Consider the following 10,429-nt stretch of genomic DNA (forward strand, 5'->3'; position numbering starts at 1 on the left):
GCGAGACCCCGAGAGAGAGCGCGCGAAAGAGCGAGGCACCTAGAGAGCGCGCGCGACCGAGCGAGGCACCTAGAGAGCGCGCGCGACCGAGCGAGACACCTAGAGAGCGCGCGCGACCGAGCGAGAAACCTAGAGAGCGCGCGCGATCGAGCGAGACACCTAGAGAGAGCGCGCGACCGAGCGAGACACCTAGAGAGCGTGCGCGACCGAGCGAGACACCTAGAGAGCGCGCGCGACCGAGCGAGACATCTAGAGAGCGCGCGCGACCGAGCGAGGCACCGAGAGACAGCGCGCGACCGAGCGAAGCACCGAGAGAGAGCGCGCGACCGAGCGAGGCACCTAGAGAGCGCGCGCGACCGAGCGAGGCACCTAGGGAGATCGCGCGACGGAGCGAGGCACCGAGAGAGAGCGCGCGACCGAGCGAGGCACCGAGAGAGAGCGCGCGACCGAGCGAGGCACCGAGAGAGAGCGCGCGACCGAGCGAGGCACCGAGAGAGAGCGCGCGGCCGAGCGAGGCACCGAGAGAGAGCGCGCGACCGAGCGAGAAACCTAGAGAGCGCGCGCGACCGAGCGAGACCCCGAGAGAGAGCGCACGAAAGAGCGAGGCACCTAGAGAGCGCGCGCGACCGAGCGAGACACCTAGAGTGCGAGCGCGACCGAGCGAGACACCTAGAGTGCGCGCGCGACCGAGAGAGACACCTAGAGAGCGCGCGCGACCGAGCGAGGAACCTAGAGAGCGCGCGCGACCGAGCGGGACACCTAGAGAGCGCGCGCGACCGAGCGAGGCACCTAGAGAGCGCGCGCGACCGAGCGAGGCACACTGTAAAAAAATATTTTGGAGGGTAGTATATATAACCCTTGCACATTGTTTAAAAAATACTCAAATATATTAGTCAGCAGGTGAAAACATATATAATGGGTAAATTCTACCTACACTACCTATTTGTAAACAGTAACAACTGCAACTTAAAAAAATAGTGTAACACATACTCAAAAATTACTGGACCCGCGTGCCTTTGTCCTCGAGGGAGTTGAGCTGCTGCGCTGCTGTTTTGAAGGTAAGATGTTGCTGTGTTTGAGCGCTAAATTTAATGTAAGTGTAAACCCTTTGAACAAGATTTGTAGTCTGTGTTGTGTACAAGTGAACATTGCTGAGGCTTTGTAGGGCAATTCAACTTGGGCACTGTTTGGTGTATTTTGATTAGACCAGTGATTCTGACTCCCGGACCTGGATTAGCTGCCATTCCCCTGCAGATTTCAGTGTTTCCCCTAATTAGTATGAGGTGAACACTGATAGGAACACAAGCAGTGTAGTGGCAGGCTGTGACTGTCTGAACGCCACTGGACTGGACTCAGGAGGCACGTTTGTGATTATTTCCCTCGCGCGGGCTTCACAGTACTTACAGCCGAATATGGTGCCCACTAGCACATTTAGCTGGTCTGGTAAGGCATTTTGCTAGCGAGTTATCTCTGTATATGAACAAGAGTAGTTGGTTAAATTAGTTCCTAACATAGGTTAACTAACGTTAGCTAATGCATTTTAATAGCGCACAAACTGTATGTGGACGAGGGTGGTCACTGGATAAATTAGCTAGTTAGCCTAGGTAAGCTAACTAGCTAGCTGACGCATTTGGCTAGCGCGCTAACTCCGTCTGTGGACGAAGGTGGTTGCTTTGCTTGATAAATTAGCTAGATTACACAGGTAAACTAACTAACTAGCTAAAGCAGATGGCTAGCACACTAAGTCGGTATGTGGAAGAGGGTGGAGGCTGGATAAACTATTTAGCTAGCTAACCTAGGCCAACTAGCTAGTGTAGCAAGCTAAGCTAGTTAAAACATTTAGCTAGCGCGCTAACTCCGTCTGTGGACGAGCTGGATAAATCGGCTAACCTAGTTAATTTGGCCTATACCGACTTTGATTTGTTGTATGGGCGACGGCGGTGGCGGTGTGTGTAAGAGAGCGGTGGCTGGATAAATTATCGCTAGCTAGCTAGCTATGGTAGGTAAAAGCACAGCAAGCATTTAATGTTTTATGTGCAAGTCTGACTAATAATCAGTTAGCCTCAGCTTGCTAGTTTAATTGGTTAAGGTTAATTGACTAAGTGGTGTAGCTAAAGGTTTATGTCGGTCTCATGGCATGTCGAAAGGTGCCGTTTTGTTGTTGGTGAGTTCTGTGCTTGTTTGGTAGCAGGGACCGTATAGTTAAGGAGCTGATTAGCAGATTATCTTCAATTGTTAGTTTACTTTATTAGACATCATTAGTATGTGTTATTATTGATAAGTATGCTTGTTGTTGGTTGATAAAAATGTGACCCCTGTTTGTAATGTGCATTCTCACAGGCCAAACTCTCACATCGTTTCAACCTGAAGGTAAGTTTTCACCTAACTTTACTCATTAATGTAAGTTAATCTGAAGTGTTGTCATTTCTAATTAGTCTATATTTGTAGACAAATAAATGAAACTGAACCCTTAGAATATATGTAAAAGAAAAGAATTGAGCCTTCACTACAGGGCTCCAGACTAACATCCAAGTGTTGCAATGAGCATGGCCGAACGTGAAACTTTGCATGTCTAAGTTTGTGTGACAGTTACACAGCCTGAGAAACAAAATAATTTCAGTATGAAACTAAAGGTGGACTCTTGTCTGTCTCCTAGTGTTAACTGCATATCCTGGACTTCTCTGTTTGAAGGTCTTCAAGTCTTGGACTCTCTTTCCTGTGGGCCTTATACCAGTTTTCACAAAAGATATATGAACACAAAATATTTGTACTTTTGTGAAGAGGGTGTCTGACTAAACTCAGCACTTATTGAAGACCCGAAACTGACTAAAATGGGAGTGTTGCCTTGTTGCAGATGATTTGGTTGTGCAAAATATGTAATTTCTCATCCTTAAAACGATTGGCTCTACTGAAACACTACAGATTACAACATGGGCATTTTGGTCGAAACCAGTCCATACCCTGTCTCCATTCGGATTGCCCTTGCTCATTTAGGACATGGGGTGCATTACGTACACATTTGTCCAGGGATCACCCCCAGACTACTAAACCAGGCCAGCTCCTTTCTTTCACATGCCTAGTGTGTAATTCATGTTATTTCCACACAGAAAGACAATATTTTGAGCACCTTGGTGGACGAAGCATAAGACTGTTTGAGAGGATGTACATGTTCAAGAAACTTTGGTTTTAACTGTGTGCATAGTGAAAAAAATACTTTTGTATCTTTGTGTTTTTGAAGGCACACTTAATAAAAAAAAGTTGGCCTCAAAATTGTCTGACATTTTTTTAAAGAGTAAATTTAACCTTCTCTGAACAAGTAGTGGTTAGCTAGTCATATTAGAATATAATGTATAATATATAACTAATAAATGAAGTAGATAAAAAAAGTAACAATTATGTTAATGTTACTCCATTTTTTTAAGTAAACGGTATTGAGAAATGTTGGGTAGGTTTTACCTTACTATTTTTAGTGTGTCATAACTGATACATTTAAGTAATATTTATTCAATATATGGGGTGAAATCTACCCAAACAAACTGAGTGCAAATTGTTACCTCACATTTATTGAGTAGATTCTATAGGTTGTTTTTTACAGTGCACCTAGAGAGCGCGCGCGACCTAGCGAGGCACCTATAGAGCGCGCGCGACCGAGCGAGGCACCTAGAGAGATCGCGCGACCGAGCGAGGCACCTAGAGAGATCGCGCGACCGAGCGAGACCCCGAGAGAGAGCGCGCGACCGAGCGAGACCCCGAGAGAGAGCGCGCGACCGAGCGAGACCCCGAGAGAGATCGCGCGACCGAGCGAGACCACTAGAGAGATCGCGCGACCGAGCGAGACCACTAGAGAGATCGCGCGACCGAGCGAGACCCCGAGAGAGAGCGCGCGACCGAGCGAGACCACTAGAGAGATCGCGCGACCGAGCGAGACCCCGAGAGAGATCGCGCGACCGAGCGAGACCCCGAGAGAGATCGCGCGACCGATCGAGACCCCGAGAGAGATCGCGCGACCGAGCGAGACCCCGAGAGAGAGCGCGCGAAAGAGCGAGGCACCTAGAGAGATCGCGCGACCGAGCTAGGCACCGAGAGAGAGCGCGCGACCGAGCGAGGCACCGAGAGAGAGCGCGCGACCGAGCGAGGCACCGAGAGAGAGCGCGCGACCGAGCGAGGCACCGAGAGAGAGCGCGCGACCGAGCGAGGCACCGAGAGAGATCGCGCGACCGAGCGAGACCCCGAGAGAGAGCGCGCGAAAGAGCGAGGCACCTAGAGAGCGCGCGCGACCGAGCGAGGCACCTAGAGAGATCGCGCGACCGAGCTAGGCACCGAGAGAGAGCGCGCGACCGAGCGAGGCACCGAGAGAGAGCGCGCGACCGAGCGAGGCACCGAGAGAGAGCGCGCGACCGAGCGAGGCACCGAGAGAGAGCGCGCGACCGAGCGAGGCACCGAGAGAGAGCGCGCGACCGAGCGAGGCACCGAGAGAGAGCGCGCGACCGAGCGAGGCACCGAGAGAGAGCGCGCGACCGAGCGAGGCACCGAGAGAGAGCGCGCGACCGAGCGAGGCACCGAGAGAGAGCGCGCGACCGAGCGAGGCACCTAGAGAGAGCGCGCGGCCGAGCGAGGCACCGAGAGAGAGAGCGCGACCGAGCGAGGCACCGAGAGAGAGCGCGCGACCGAGCGAGACACCTAGAGAGCGCGCGACCGAGCGAGACCCCGAGAGAGAGCGCGCGAAAGAGCGAGGCACCTAGAGAGCGCGCGCGACCGAGCGAGGCACCTAGAGAGATCGCGCGCCCGAGCGAGGCACCGAGAGAGAGCCCGCGACCGAGCGAGGCACCGAGAGAGAGCGCGCGGCCGAGCGAGACCACTAGAGAGATCGCGCGACCGAGCGAGACCCCGAGAGAGATCGCGCGACCGAGCGAGACCCCGAGAGAGATCGCGCGACCGAGCGAGACCCCGAGAGAGATCGCGGGACCGAGCGAGACCCCGAGAGAGATCGCGCGACCGAGCGAGACCCCGAGAGAGATCGCGCGACCGAGCGAGACACCTAGAGAGCACGCGCGACCGAGCGAGACACCTAGAGAGAGCGCGCGACCGAGCGAGACACCGAGAGAGCGCGCGCGACCGAGCGAGGCACCGAGAGAGCGCGCGCGACCGAGCGAGGCACCGAGAGACAGCGCGCGACCGAGCGAAGCACCGAGAGAGAGCGCGCGACCGAGCGAGGCACCTAGAGAGCGCGCGCGACCGAGCGAGGCACCTAGAGAGCGCGCGCGACCGAGCGAGGCACCTAGAGAGATCGCGCGACCGAGCGAGGCACCGAGAGAGAGCGCGCGACCGAGCGAGGCACCGAGAGAGAGCGCGCGACCGAGCGAGACACCTAGAGTGCGAGCGCGACCGAGCGAGACACCTAGAGTGCGCGCGCGACCGAGAGAGACACCTAGAGAGCGCGCGCGACAAAGCGAGGAACCTAGAGAGCGCGCGCGACCGAGCGAGACACCTAGAGAGCGCGCGCGACCGAGCGAGACACCTAGAGAGCGCGCGCGACCGAGCGAGACACCTAGAGAGCGCGCGCGACCGAGCGAGGCACCTAGAGAGCGCGCGCGACCGAGCGACGCACCTAAAGAGCGCGCGCGACCTAGCGAGGCACCTAGAGAGCGCGCGCGACCGAGCGAGGCACCTAGAGAGATCGCGCGACCGAGCGAGACCCCGAGAGAGATCGCGCGACCGAGCGAGACCCCGAGAGAGAGCGCGCGACCGAGCGAGACCCCGAGAGAGAGCGCGCGACCGAGCGAGACCCCGAGAGAGAGCGCGCGACCGAGCGAGACCACTAGAGAGATCGCGCGACCGAGCGAGACCCCGAGAGAGAGCGCGCGACCGATCGAGACCCGAGAGAGATCGCGCGACCGAGCGAGACCCCGAGAGAGAGCGCGCGAAAGAGCGAGGCACCTAGAGAGCGCGCGCGACCGAGCGAGGCACCTAGAGAGATCGCGCGACCGAGCGAGGCACCGAGAGAGAGCGCGCGACCGAGCGAGGCACCGAGAGAGAGCGCGCGACCGAGCGAGGCACCGAGAGAGAGCGCGCGACCGAGCGAGGCACCGAGAGAGAGCGCGCGGCCGAGCGAGGCACCGAGAGAGAGCGCGCGACCGAGCGAGGCACCGAGAGAGAGCGCGCGACCGAGCGAGACACCTAGAGAGCGCGCGACCGAGCGAGACCCCGAGAGAGAGCGCGCGAAAGAGCGAGGCACCTAGAGAGCGCGCGCGACCGAGCGAGGCACCTAGAGAGATCGCGCGCCCGAGCGAGGCACCGAGAGAGAGCGCGCGACCGAGCGAGGCACCAAGAGAGCGCGCGCGACCGAGCGAGACACCTAGAGAGCGCGCGCGACCGAGCGAGACACCTAGAGAGAGCGCGCGACCGAGCGAGACACCTAGAGAGCGCGCGAGACACCTCGCTCGGGGTCTCACTCTAGAGAGCGCGCGCGACCGATCGAGACACCTAGAGAGCGCGCGAGACCGAGCCAGGCACCGAGAGAGCGCGCGCGACCGAGCGAGACACCTAGAGAGCGCGCCCGACCGAGCGAGACACCTAGAGAGAGGCACCGAGAGACAGCGCGCGACCGAGCGAGGCACCGAGAGAGAGCGCGCGACCGAGCGAGGCACCGAGAGAGAGCGCGCGACCGAGCGAGGCACCTAGAAACCTAGAGGCACCGAGAGAGCGCGCGCGACCGAGCGAGACACCTAGAGAGTGCGTCCGACCGAGCGAGACACCTAGAGATAGGCACCAAGAGACAGCGCGCGACCGAGCGAGGCACCGAGAGAGAGCGCGCGACCGAGCGAGGCACCGAGAGAGAGCGCGCGACCGAGCGAGGCACCTAGAGAGCGCGCGCGATCGAGCGAGACACCTAGAGTGCGAGCGCGACCGAGCGAGACACCTAGAGTGCGCGCGCGACCGAGCGAGACACCTAGAGAGCGCGCGAGACACCTCCCTCGGGGTCTCGCTCTAGAGAGCGCGCGCGACCGAGCGAGGCACCGAGAGAGCGCGCGCGACCGAGCGAGACACCTAGAGAGCGCGCGCGACCGAGCGAGACCCCGAGAGAGACCGCGCGACCGAGCGAGACCACTAGAGAGATCGCGCGACCGAGCGAGACCACTAGAGAGATCGCGCGACCGAGCGAGACCACTAGAGAGATCGCGCGACCGAGCGAGACCACTAGAGGGATCGCGCGACCGAGCGAGACCACTAGAGGGATCGCGCGACCGAGCGAGACCCCGAGAGAGATCGCGCGACCGAGCGAGACCCCGAGAGAGATCGCGGGACCGAGCGAGACCCCGAGAGAGATCGCGCGACCGAGCGAAACCCCGAATGAGATCGCGCCACCGAGCGAGGCACCGAGAGAGAGCGCGCGACCGAGCGAGGCACCGAGAGAGAGCGCGCGACCGAGCGAGGCACCGAGAGAGAGCGCGCGAAAGAGCGAGGCACCGAGAGAGAGCGCGCGACCGAGCGAGGCACCGAGAGAGCGCGCGCGACCGAGCGAGGCACCTAGAGAGCGCGTGCGACCGAGCGAGACACCTAGAGAGCGCGCGAGACACCTCGCTCGGGGTCTCACTCTAGAGAGCGCGCGCGACCGATCGAGACACCTAGAGAGCGCGCGAGACCGAGCCAGGCACCGAGAGAGCGCGCGCGACCGAGCGAGACACCTAGAGAGCGCGCCCGACCGAGCGAGACACCTAGAGAGAGGCACCGAGAGACAGCGCGCGACCGAGCGAGGCACCGAGAGAGAGCGCGCGACCGAGCGAGGCACCTAGACACCTAGAGGCACCGAGAGAGCGCGCGCGACCGAGCGAGACACCTAGAGAGTGCGTCCGACCGAGCGAGACACCTAGAGATAGGCACCGAGAGACAGCGCGCGACCGAGCGAGGCACCGAGAGAGAGCGCGCGACCGAGCGAGGCACCGAGAGAGAGCGCGCGACCGAGCGAGGCACCTAGAGAGCGCGCGCGACCGAGCGAGACACCTAGAGTGCGAGCGCGACCGAGCGAGACACCTAGAGTGCGCGCGCGACCGAGCGAGACACCTAGAGAGCGCGCGAGACACCTCGCTCGGGGTCTCGCTCTAGAGAGCGCGCGCGACCGAGCGAGGCACCGAGAGAGCGCGCGCGACCGAGCGAGGCACCGAGAGAGATCGCTCGACCGAGCGAGGCACCGAGAGAGATCGCGCTACCGATCGAGACCCCGAGAGAGAGCGCGCGACCGAGCGAGGCACCGAGAGAGAGCGCGCGACCGAGCGAGGCACCGAGAGAGAGCGCGCGACCGAGCGAGGCACCGAGAGAGAGCGCGCGACCGAGCGATGCACCGAGAGAGCGCGTGCGACCGAGCGAGACACCTAGAGAGCGCGCGCGACCGAGCGAGACACCTAGAGAGATCGGGCTACAAAGCGAGACACCGAGAGAGCGCAGTGACAAACACAGAGACAAACACACAGACAAACAAACAAACAGACAGACAGACAAACACACAGACAGACACACACAGACAGACTCACACACAGAAACACACACACAGACAGACACACACAGACAGACAGACACCGAGAGAGCGCGCGCGACCGAGCGAGACACCGAGAGAGCGCGCGCGACCGAGCGAGGCACCGAGAGAGCGCGCGCGACCGAGCGAGGCACCGAGAGAGCGCGCGCGACCGAGCGAGGCACCGAGAGAGCGCGCGCGACCGAGCGAGGCACCGAGAGAGCGCGCGCGACCGAGCGAGACACCTAGAGAGCGCGCGCGACCGAGCGAGACACCTAGAGAGCGCGCGAGACACCTCGCTCGGGGTCTCGCTCTAGAGAGCGCGCGCGACCGAACGAGGCACCGAGAGAGCGCGCGCGGCCTAGCGAGGCACCGAGAGAGATCGCTCGACCGAGCGAGGCACCGAGAGAGAGGCACCGAGAGACAGCGCGCGACCGAGCGAGGCACCGAGAGAGAGCGCGCGACCGAGCGAGGCACCGAGAGAGAGCGCGCGACCGAGCGAGGCACCTAGACACCTAGAGGCACCGAGAGAGCGCGCGCGACCGAGCGAGACACCTAGAGAGTGCGTCCGACCGAGCGAGACACCTAGAGATAGGCACCAAGAGACAGCGCGCGACCGAGCGAGGCACCGAGAGAGAGCGCGCGACCGAGCGAGGCACCGAGAGAGAGCGCGCGACCGAGCGAGGCACCTAGAGAGCGCGCGCGACCGAGCGAGACACCTAGAGTGCGAGCGCGACCGAGCGAGACACCTAGAGTGCGTGCGCGACCGAGCGAGACACCTAGAGAGCGCGCGAGACACCTCCCTCGGGGTCTCGCTCTAGAGAGCGCGCGCGACCGAGCGAGGCACCGAGAGAGCGCGCGCGACCGAGCGAGACACCTAGAGAGCGCGCGCGACCGAGCGAGACCCCGAGAGAGACCGCGCGACCGAGCGAGACCCCGAGAGAGATCGCGCGACCGAGCGAGACCACTAGAGAGATCGCGCGACCGAGCGAGACCACTAGAGAGATCGCGCGACCGAGCAAGACCACTAGAGAGATCGCGCGACCGAGCGAGACCACTAGAGGGATCGCGCGACCGAGCGAGACCCCGAGAGAGATCGCGCGACCGAGCGAGACCCCGAGAGAGATCGCGGGACCGAGCGAGACCCCGAGAGAGATCGCGCGACCGAGCGAAACCCCGAATGAGATCGCGCCACCGAGCGAGGCACCGAGAGAGAGCGCGCGACCGAGCGAGGCACCGAGAGAGAGCGCGCGAAAGAGCGAGGCACCGAGAGAGAGCGCGCGACCGAGCGAGGCACCGAGAGAGCGCGCGCGACCGAGCGAGGCACCTAGAGAGCGCGTGCGACCGAGCGAGACACCTAGAGAGCGCGCGAGACACCTCGCTCGGGGTCTCACTCTAGAGAGCGCGCGCGACCGATCGAGACACCTAGAGAGCGCGCGAGACCGAGCCAGGCACCGAGAGAGCGCGCGCGACCGAGCGAGACACCTAGAGAGCGCGCCCGACCGAGCGAGACACCTAGAGAGAGGCACCGAGAGACAGCGCGCGACCGAGCGAGACACCTAGAGAGCGCGCGAGACACCTCGCTCGGGGTCTCACTCTAGAGAGCGCGCGCGACCGATCGAGACACCTAGAGAGCGCGCGAGACCGAGCCAGGCACCGAGAGAGCGCGCGCGACCGAGCGAGACACCTAGAGAGCGCGCCCGACCGAGCGAGACACCTAGAGAGAGGCACCGAGAGACAGCGCGCGACCGAGCGAGGCACCGAGAGAGAGCGCGCGACCGAGCGAGGCACCGAGAGAGAGCGCGCGACCGAGCGAGGCACCGAGAGAGAGCGCGCGACCGAGCGACGCACCGAGAGAGAGCGCGCGACCGAGCGAGGCACCGAGAGAGAGATCGAGAGAGCGCGCAGTGACAAACACAC

General features: G+C 61.3%; 1 long non-coding RNA gene across 1 annotated transcript; it reads left to right on the top strand.

The window, feature by feature from the left end:
• The first annotated feature begins 823 nt into the window (after positions 1 to 823).
• On the top strand, positions 824 to 2,684 carry LOC119262673. Its single transcript, XR_005129813.1, has 3 exons — positions 824 to 1,443; positions 2,341 to 2,370; positions 2,657 to 2,684. It is a non-coding gene; the product is annotated as an uncharacterized LOC119262673 (long non-coding RNA).
• Positions 2,685 to 10,429: the final 7,745 nt, after the last annotated feature.

This window comes from Pygocentrus nattereri, chromosome 28 (assembly GCF_015220715.1).
Source record: "Pygocentrus nattereri isolate fPygNat1 chromosome 28, fPygNat1.pri, whole genome shotgun sequence".
NCBI classification, from domain to species: domain Eukaryota; kingdom Metazoa; phylum Chordata; class Actinopteri; order Characiformes; family Serrasalmidae; genus Pygocentrus; species Pygocentrus nattereri.